This window comes from Saccopteryx bilineata, chromosome 1 (genome assembly GCF_036850765.1).
Source record: "Saccopteryx bilineata isolate mSacBil1 chromosome 1, mSacBil1_pri_phased_curated, whole genome shotgun sequence".
In the NCBI taxonomy this organism is placed as follows: Eukaryota; Metazoa; Chordata; class Mammalia; order Chiroptera; family Emballonuridae; genus Saccopteryx; species Saccopteryx bilineata.
Window position 1 is genome coordinate 356,074,590 of NC_089490.1, and position 10,424 is coordinate 356,085,013.

The window sequence follows — 10,424 nt, forward strand, 5'->3', positions numbered from 1 at the left end:
ACTCCATGTAAAAGTGTAGATGATCCTCACAAATATTATGCCGAGTAAAAGAAGCTAGAAATACAGGCAAAACTATTCTCACCACCTGAAGTCAGGATAGTGGATACCCTTGGTGGGGAGGTGGGGTTAGGGATGAGGGAGAGCCCCGAGAGACCCGACTTGGTCAGCTTCCTGGGCACAGGGCCCTGCACTCAGAATGACTCTGCAGTTGATTTAATGCTGTCACCATCTTAAAATCCTTAATAAAATTTGAACATTGCATTTTCAATTCTCACTGGGCCCTGCAAATTATGTAGCTAGTTCTCAGTGTTGGTAATGTTCTGTTTCTTAATCTAGGTGTTGAAATTGTAAATATCCATCAAACTGTACGTATTTTGCTATGTTTGCTTTTCTAACTTTTATTTTATTTTTTTTAAAAAAAATTTATTTGGCCCTGGCCAGTTGGCTCCGCGGTAGAGCATCGGTCCAGCATGTGGAATTCCCGGGTTCGATTCTTGGTCAGGGCACACAGGAGAAGTGCCCATCTGCTTCTCCACCCTTGCCCCTCTCCTTCCTCTCTATTTATCTCTTCCCCTCATGCAGCCAAAGCTCCACTGGAGCAAAGTTGGCCCAGGTGCTGAAGATGGCTCCATGGCCTCCACTTCAGGCGCTAGAATGGCTACACTTGCAATGGAGTGATGCCCCAGATGGGCAGAGCATTGCCCCCTAGTGGGCATGCCGGGTGGATCCAGGTCTGACTGTCTTCCTGCGTCTAACTTCGAAAAAATACCAAAAAAATAAAGGAGAAGATTTTATTTATTCATTTTAGAGAGGAGAGAGAGAAAAGGGGGGAGGATCAGGAAGCATCAACTCCAATATGTGCCTTGACCAGGCAAGCCTGGGGTTTTGAACCAGCAACCTCAGTGTTCCAGGTCGATGCTTTATCTACTGCGCCACCACAGGTCAGGTTTTGTTTGCTTTCCTGTGTGTGTATTATACATCAGTACAAGATTTAAAAAACTGTATTAGAGATTATTTTAAAACTAATTCAATGAAACACTACTTATGGAATTCAACCAAAGTTGTATTCACAAGAAAAATTCATGACCTTAAACACTTTTATTACTGAATAAAAATATAGAAAAGTCCCTTAACAAAGTAGACAATGCAGGATATTGGAAGGGGAGAAAAAGTCACTGCAAAGGAAATCTAAAGAAAGTGAAAGGAAGAAATTAATAAGAATAAAAGTAGCCTGACCAGGTTGTGGCACAGTGGATAGAGTGTCAGTCTGGGATGCTGAAGATCCAGGTTCAAATCCCCAAGGTCACTGGCTTGAGTGCAGGCTTACCAGCTTGAGGGCAGGGTCACCAGCTTGAGCACAGGATCATAGACATGACCCCTTAGTCACTGGCTTTGAAGCCCAAGATTGCTAGTTTCAGTCCAAGATCGCTGGTTTGAGCAAGGGGTCACTGATCTGCTGGAGCCCCCGAGTCAAGGCACATATGAGAAAGCAATCAATGAACAACTAAGGTGTCGCAACGAAAAACTGATAATTGATGCTTCTCATCTCTCTCCATTCCTGTCTGTTTGTTCCTATCTATCCCTCTCTCTGACTCTCTCTCTGTCCCTGTAAAAAATCCCAAAAAACAAAAAACCTTGAAGGAGCCTGACTAGGTGGTGGTGCAGTAGATAGAGCGTCGGCCTGGGGTGCTGAGGACCCAGGTTCAAAACTCAAAGATTGCTGGCCAGATTGCTGGCCTGAATGCTGGCTCACCAGCTTGAGTGTGGGGTTGCTGGCTTGCACATGGGATCATAGACACAACCCCATGGTCGCTGGCTTGAGTCTAAGGTCGCTGGCTTGAGCAAGGGGTCACTTGCTCTGCTGGAGCCCCCCAGTCAAGGCACATATGAGAAAGCAATCAATGAACAACTAAGGCGCTATAATGAAAAACTGATGCTTCTCATCTCTCTCCCTTCCTGTCTGTCTGTCCTTGTCTGTCTTTCTCTCTCTCTCACTAAAAATAATAATAATAATAATAACCTTGAAGGAGACAGGTGATTTTGTCAACATGGGCGGGAGTGTATGTGATCAGTTCTATCCCCCAAACTAAGTTCCTGGTTCAGTTAGTATTCTGAAGCTGGTAACCAGGAACAAAGCCTTTTTTTCTACACTTAGAAGTGAGCCTATAAAAGATATATGCATCCCCATGTTCACTACAGCATTATCTACAGTAGCCAACTTATGGAAGCAATCTAAGTGTCCATTGGTAGACAAATGGAGAGAGAAGATGTGGTACATATATACAACAGAATATATACTTGGCCATAAAAAAGAAAGAAATCTTGGCCTGACCTGTGGTGGCGCAGTGGATAAAGCTTCGACCTGGAATGCTGAGGTTGCCAGTTCTCAGAACCCCGGGCTTACCTGGTCAAGGCACATATAGGAGTTGATGCTTCCTGCTCCTCCCCCCTCCATTCTCTTTCTCTCTCTCTCTCCTCTCTCTATAAAAATAAATAAAAATTTTAAAATTCTAAAAAAAAAATAAAAATGAAATCTTACCATTTGCAACAACATGGATGGATTTATTATGCTAAGTGAAGTCAGACAAAGACAAATGCCATGGAACTTCACTTATATGTGGAATCTAAAATAAACAAACAGGCCCTGGCCAGTCGGGTCAGTGGATAGAGCGTTGGCCCAGCGTATGGACGTCCATGGTTTGATCCCTAGTCAGGGCACACAAGAGAAGTGACCATCTGCTTTTCTTTCCCTCCCTTTCCCCTTTTTCTCCCTCTTCCTCTCCTGCAGGGGAAACCTATGATAAATTAGAAGAATCCTGAAAACTCTGTTCCTTATCAGCACCTCACCACAGACTGCAGCCAGAACACAAAGCTGGGATGGGCAGTATGACCAGTCCAGATGAAGTATCCAGTCTAAGAAAACAGAAGAACAGGCTTCTTTCCCAAGAGCAAAGCTAGAGGACGAAGATAAGGATGTGAAGAGGAGAAAAAATCTTTAAAAAAAAAAAAAAAGTATTTAAATTGTAACAGAAATACAATCAAAACAATATTTCTAAACCCTCTCTCTGACTCTCTCTGTCTCTGTAAAAAAATAAATAAATAAACAAAAAACCAAACAAATAAATAAAAAGAATTCAAAATACATGGGTTTTGCCCTGGCCAGATAGCTCAGTTGGTTAGAGCATCATCCTGAAGTGCGGAGGGTTGCCAGTTCGCTCCCTGGTCAGGGCACATACAGGAAGAGTTCAATGTTCCTGTCTCTCTCTCCCTCCCTCCCTCCCTCTCCCTTCCTCTCTCTCTCACTGAAATCAATAAATAAAAAATAAAAATAAGTAAATACATGGGTTTTATGATAAAACAAAAAAGTAAAGGTACAAGTCTGACTCTCTGGATGGCACTTTCCTCATTCACACCATACAACCTGTGTACCCAAGGTCAGAGGACTCTAGCATCACACTGCATAATGGGCCTGGCCCACCAGCTGGTCCAGTGACCCTGCCTTCATCAAGTCTCCCTTAGCTCTCACCCTGACCTCACCCCATTTTTGCTAGGGTAGAGAGACCTTGTTTTTAAACCAATAGTAATACAGTCTCAGAAATATAGTTTCAGTAATACTAGCTCCATGACTGTGTAATGCAGGCATTAACTGATCTGGGTTTCATCTTCATCTGTAAAATGTGAATAAAAATACCTCACCTGGAGGGTTCTATACCTGACCTGTGGTAGCACAGTGGATAAAGGGTTGACCTGGAATGTTGAGGTTGCTGGTTTGAAACCTTGGGCTTGCCCAGTCAAGGCATGTACAGGAAGCAACTATTATGAATTGATGCTTCCCGTTTCTCCCCCCTCTTTCTTTAAAATTCAATAAATAAAATTTAATAAATAAATAAATAAATAAAGGTTCTGTAAAGATTAGATAAATATGTAAAGCATGTGGCTCAGTGCCTACCATGTCCCTGGTGCTATACCTTTCCTAGCTCTGTCCAAGTACCCAGCTCTTTGTAGTAGCTGGCACATTTATTCTGACCTGTATAAAGGTCATGGAGAGTGGGCAGGACACGGAGGGTGCTTGAATATAGTAGGCGCTCAGCAGATGACTGCCAACTAAAGTTGATTTCTGCATCAGGAACTAGTTTAATCTGGCTGGTATGTTTTTCCATGTATACATTTATATCACCAACTGCTTCATCGTGCCACGATTGGGTACTCTCCATCCAACTAGCTATTGGATGAGCTCATCTCTCAATCCTGTTTGAGCTGAACAAGGCCTTTTACAGAACTTTAAATCTGACTCATCATGGAGTCATCAAAACACAGAATACCCAAACACACTCCTGTTGCTACACAAAAGACCAGCTCGGATGTCTGCTTTATCTCCTTTCCCATTCCTAATGAGACAGGGCCCCTTGACTCACTGGAGAAGTCATCACATCTTTTGTACTGCAGTAATCTGAACAAAACTGGTTTAAATAATCACAGTGTGGCCAGCAAACAGCAGGCAGTCCTGTGGTCATCCAGGTCATTTCCTGTGTATGTCAGTTAACCAAGAGAGGCAATTAATCAATTACCCAAATGTGTATTGAGCACTGGGATTCTGTTGGGTACTCCCTATGTTTTTTCCTTTTTATAGCATTTCTGTGAAGTGACCTTTCCAGCTATTGAAACTAATATAGATAAAAGCAGCCTTTTGTGTCTCTCTGTAAAGGCCATTAAAAAGGAATATTGAAGAATATGGGGCTCCTCAATTCCAATCCAGTAGAAAGGAATTTTTCTCTCCTATAATATATACTTTAAAATTTATTTATTAACTTTAAATAGAGAGAAAGAGGAAGGGAGAGAGAGAGAGAGACAGGAACATTGGTTTGCTCCTGTATATGTCCTGACCCAGGTATCAAACAGGCAACCTCTGTGTTTCGGAGCAATGCTCTAACTAACCAAACTATCCAGCAACAGCAAAAAGGAATTTTAAAATAGCAAATAGGAAGCATAATGTTATGACTAACTGCTTAGAACTATGGTTTTAAATATGTTGGTTAAGAACTCCTCTCTTATCTAGGAATGATATGGTCAATATTTTCTCTTGGAAGAGTCTTGAAGTGGCTGACCTGTGGTGACACAGTGGATAAAGCATTGACCCGGAAGACTGAGGTTACCAGTTTGAAACCCTGGTCTTGCCCTGTCAAGGCACATACATGAAGTAACTACAGGTTGATGCTTCCTGATCCTCCCCCACCCTCTCTCTCTCTCCTCTCTTTAAAATGAATAAATAAAATCTTTTTTTTTTTTTTTTTTTACAGAGACAGAGAGTGAGTCAGAGAGAGGGACAGACAGGGACAGACAGACAGGAACAGAGAGAGATGAGAAGCATCAATAATTAGTTTTTCATTGCATGTTGCAACACCTTAGTTGTTCATTGATTGCTTTCTCATATGTGCCTTGACCACGGGCCTTCAGCAGACTGAGTAACCCCTTACTGGAGTCAGCGACCTTGGGTTCAGGCTGGTGGGCTTTTGCTCAAGCCAGATGAGTCCATGCTCAAGCTGGTGACCTCAGGGTCTCGAACCTGGGTCTTCTGCATCCCAGTTCGACGCTCTATCCACTGCGCCACCGCCTGGTCAGGCAATAAATAAAATCTTAAAAAAATAAAAAGTCAAGTCTTAAAGTTAGAATCATTGCCACAGGGCTGATGATTGCAGTGGACTATCAAGTCTTTCAAGATTAGGGGGACTGTGTAAACGCTGAGAACTGGGCCTGACCAGGCAGAGGCACAGTGGATAGAAAATCAGCCTGGGACGCAGAAACCCAAAAGTCGCCAGCTTGAGCATGGGCTCACCAGCTTGAGCGCAGTGTTGCTAGCTTGAGCATGGAATCATAAACATGACCCCATGGTTGCTGGCTCGAAGCCCAAAGTTGCTGGCTTGAAGCCCAAAGTCTTTGGCTTGAGCCCAAGGTCGCTGGCTTGAGCAAGGGGGCACTGGGTCAACTGGAGTCCTCTGGTCAAGGTACATACGAGAAAGAAATCAATAAATAACTAAGGTGCTGCAACGAAGAACTGATGATGCTTCTCATCTGTCTCCCTTCTTGTCTGTCTATTCCTATCTGTCCTTCTCTCTGTATCTGTTTCTTTCACTAAAAAAAAAAAAAAAAAAAAAAAAAAAAAAAGTGGCCTGACCTGTGGTGGCGCAGTGGATAAAGCGTCAACCTGGAAATGCTGAGGTCGCCGGTTCGAAACCCTGGGTTTGCCTGGTCAAGGCACATATGGGAGTTGATGCTTCCAGCTCCTCCCCCCCGTCTTTCTCTCCTCTGTCTCTCTCTGTCTCCTCTCTAAAATGAATAAAAATAATAAAAAAAATAAAAAAATAAAAATAAAAAAAGCTGAGAACTGGGAGCTGGCCTGAAGGCTTCCTTCACTAATAAGGCTGATTATAGCCAAGGTTTTGTGTTATGTACAGACACAACTTTGAAGTACCTTGGCATGTTTTCTCATACCTAAAGACCCCCAGCAAAAACTGAATGAGAATTTTAGACCCTCAAACTTTCTGCATATAATCCATATAATGGACATAATCCATACCAAAAAGATAAAAACAAAATCTGCACTTGATCCACCTTATCTAAATGTTAGAAGCATAAATGGTAATAGTACATTGTTAGTCCTTAAAGATTATTTAGGCCTGACCAGGCAGTGGTGCAGTGGATAGAGTGTCAGCCTGGGATGCTGAGGACCTAGGTTCGAAACCCTGAGGTCGCTGACTTAAGCATGCGGTTGTCAGCTTGAGCGTGGGATCATAGACATGACCCTATGGTCACTGGCTTGAGCCCAAAGGCTGCTGGTTTGAGTCCAAGGTCTCTGGCTTGAGCAAGGAGTCACCAGCTCAACTGGAGCCCCATGTTTAAGGCACACATGAGAAAGCAATCAATGAATGACTAAGGAGTCACCAACAAAAGAATGGATGCTTCTCACCTCTCTCCTTTACTGAGTCTGTCCTAGTCTGTCTCTCTCTCTTGCTAAAAAAAACCCCCACAAACCCCCCCCCAAACCAAAAATGATTATTTAGGCATGACAATAAATGTTTACTTCATTAAAATAGCTCTCAACTGGTCACTTTTCCTGGGCTATGCTTTTCAAGTTTTTATTGTATCAATACTCTCTGTTTTGATTATAGTCATTGGTTACAAAGTCATTAACAAGTGTAGATTGTTCTCAAACAATATTACTAAAATTAAAAGGATACAGCCTGACCAGGTGGTACAGTGGATAGAGCATTACCCTAGGATGCAGAGGACCCAGGTTCAAAATCTTGAAGTTGCCATCTTGAGCGCAGGCTCCTCCAGCTTGAGCATGAGCTCATCAGCTTGAGCACAGGGTTGCTTGCTTGAGCGTAGGATCACAAACATGACCCCATGGTCACTGGCTTGAGTCCAAAGGTCGCTGGCTTGAAGCCCAACGTTGCTAGTTTCAGTCCAAGATTGCTGGCTTGAGCAAGGGGTCACTGCTCTGCTGGAGTCCCCCGGTCAAGGCACATATGAGAAAACAATCAATGAACAACTAAGGTGCTGGAATGAAAAATTGATGCTTCTCATTTCTCTCCCTTCCTGTCTGTACTTGTCTGTCCACCTCACCTCTATCTCTCTTGCTTTAAAAAAAAAAAAAAAAGGTATACATAACATTGAACACTTTTGTAAGGGACAGTGCTAGTCTCACACTTAATCCATTGAACTACTGAGGGAAGTGGATTTGATTTTATAGTACTATCGTCTCAGGATGAGCCAATGAACATGTGCTGAAATAGTGAAACAACATCATCCATCAGAGGGTATTAAGACAAGTGACAGAGTAGAGAAATCTATACCTGAGAAGTCAAACAGGAGCAGTGGTAGGAGTAAACTACTTTCTAGCCAGAGATCTGCATTCCTGGGGCCAACTGGCAGTTGGTGATCGGCAGTTAGAACTGGGCAGAAGTGAGTGAGGGTTGCTGAGAGAACCAGCAGAAGGAGGAAGGTAAAGATAACGAGGAAGATGAAGAAAGTTTAATTTTTTTAGCATATTTGGTTTTGAAGTGAAAAACAGCTTTGACCAACATGACTGTTTTTTTTAATCAGAAATCTATCAGAGTAGGCTCTTGTTTAGAGAAAATTATTTCTTCTCCAGAATCGAAAGCATAAACTAGAAAAAATTCAGCTTGGTGAAGCTTGGCTATTTTATGAAACATTCCTACAGATTGAAAAATTAATCCTTAGTTCTGAAAGATATTTCATTCAAAAGTGTATTCTTATGTTAATATATGCACATGTATTCAAGTGCTTGTATTAAAAAAGTATTTGAGAGGGTGATTTAGGAATCTCAATTACAAATCATTAGGGTAGGAATCTTGCTGCTTTTGCTAAGGAAGGTGAATGGGCTGACAATAGTGGTATTAAAGTGCTAAGTCATCTGTCTTTTAAAGGAGATAAACAGGTTAAGTTTGTTCTGCCAACACCTAGAGGCAAGATTTTTACTCAGTTATTACAACATTGCCACAAATTCTTGGATTCTGTAAAAGCTGCCTAGCAACATTATAGTTAGAAACAACATTGAGTAGAAAAAGAACAGGAAATTTGATTAAGTATGCCCTAGGGCGGTGGGTGTAACCCTGTTCCCCTGTAACCCTGTTCCCCTAGTACACTGAGTGCTGAACTCAGAAGCAAAAATTAAAAAAAATCCGAACAATGATTCAGAATTTCAGTTAGGACACTGCTGCAATTAAATCATAACATTGTGCCCGGTTCTCAGCTGGAGGAGGCAGGGCCTTTGTTTCTTACTCATTTCGGCACTTTTAAGGAACAGAAGATTTTCATTCAATTATTCCAGACACATTTATTAAGTACCTTTCAGGGGCTGGATGCTGAAACTCTAAAGACAAAACTTGATCTCAGCCCAGGATGGGAGGGAAACCAGGCAAGCAATCAAAATGTGTTACCCTGGCTGGAGAGCTTGTCTGGTTAGTGTGTCATTCTGGTACGCAAAGGTTGCCTGTTTGATCCCCAGTCAGGGCACATACAGAAACGGACTAATGTTTCTGTCTGTCTTCTCTAAAACCAATTAAAAAAAAAGGGGGGGGGGGTTTATAGTCCATGCTCGGTGTGGAGGAAAACCTGGTGCATGGAATATGTCTTTTATCTGGAAGTGGAGAAAGTCAGAAAAAGCACTGTAGAGAAAATGGTTCTTGTTTCAACTTTTAAATCAATACCTTCTTTCCCCCAGTTATTCTATATATTTGTTGGGAATTTACCTCTGCTATTCTGTGTGTGAGGCTGGGTGCTGAGAAGTCAAAGTACTAGGACTGTGGACCAAGAACTCATCCCTTCCCGGGAAGGAAGAACCCAGGCCCTCTTGCCCTCAGCCTACTATAAGGCCCTCCCAGTTTAGGAAAGCAGACAGGTGGCCAAATTAAGAGTTGAAAAAAATAAAAAATGTCAAGAGTATTTACCTCAAGGAAGGAAACCTGGGTTGGGGGCTAAAGGGGTAGGTGGGAGACTTCTGACCATTTGAATTTATATTGAGAAAGAAACATAAACCCACAAATATTTAAGGTCTCCATTATCACTAAAAAGATATTGAACATCCAAGCAACATCAGAATACTGCAATAAACAAATGGAGAAGATCCCTACACTGAAGGGACTTCATTTTCTAAGGGGATGGTAATTAACAACACACTGTATAAGCCAGTTAAGGAAATAAAGCAGGGTGCTGTGAAAGAGTGAAGGGGGAGGGGAAGCGAGCTTGCAGGGATAGCTATAGAGGGATAAAGAATTCCAAAATGGGAGGGGTTTAGGAGCAACATGGCTATGGGGCTTAAAATTCCCATTTACTTAGGAAGCAAAAACTATTTTTATACACAGCTAATATTACAGATTATTAATAAAGAGTATAAGTTTTCTAGTTATTTTTATTTACACTTCAAGTTAAATTGGGAAAATGTCAACTACTCATATAAAAACATTCTATTTGTCATAAGGAGTGAAGGAAAGGAGGTATTTGAGGGAGGGTGTTAAACAACACTCTTTGGCTTTGGCCATCATGAATCAGAGAATGCTTCTTCTTGAAACACGTAAAAGAGTAGATTTCATGTCTTCCAAGACCTTAAAATTGAGTTTGGATTAACACGCAAAAAAGATGTTTACACATCAGTTAGCAAATGTTTGCAGAAGACAGCAGTTCACCCTTCATTGCCAGGGAAATTCCCCATGTGTGTTTAAGATGTGTTTCCATTGTGAAAAATCCAGTTTGAGTTTAGCCTTTGAAAAGTATTAGCACGACCTATATAGCAAAGTGTTAATATTCATAAGTGCTATAATAAAAAAACCCAGAAAAAATAGAAATCATCAATCAAAACAACAAACTTTAAACACCTACCGATTTCCAAAATTGACAGTGTAATC

The 10,424-nt window shown here is 41.7% G+C and overlaps 1 pseudogene; it reads right to left on the bottom strand.

Moving 5' to 3' along the window:
* The window catches only part of LOC136320677 (ubiquitin-ribosomal protein eL40 fusion protein-like), an 8,974-nt pseudogene extending 6,055 nt beyond the window's left edge, over positions 1-2,919 (bottom strand).
* Between the last annotated feature and the right edge of the window lie 7,505 nt (positions 2,920-10,424).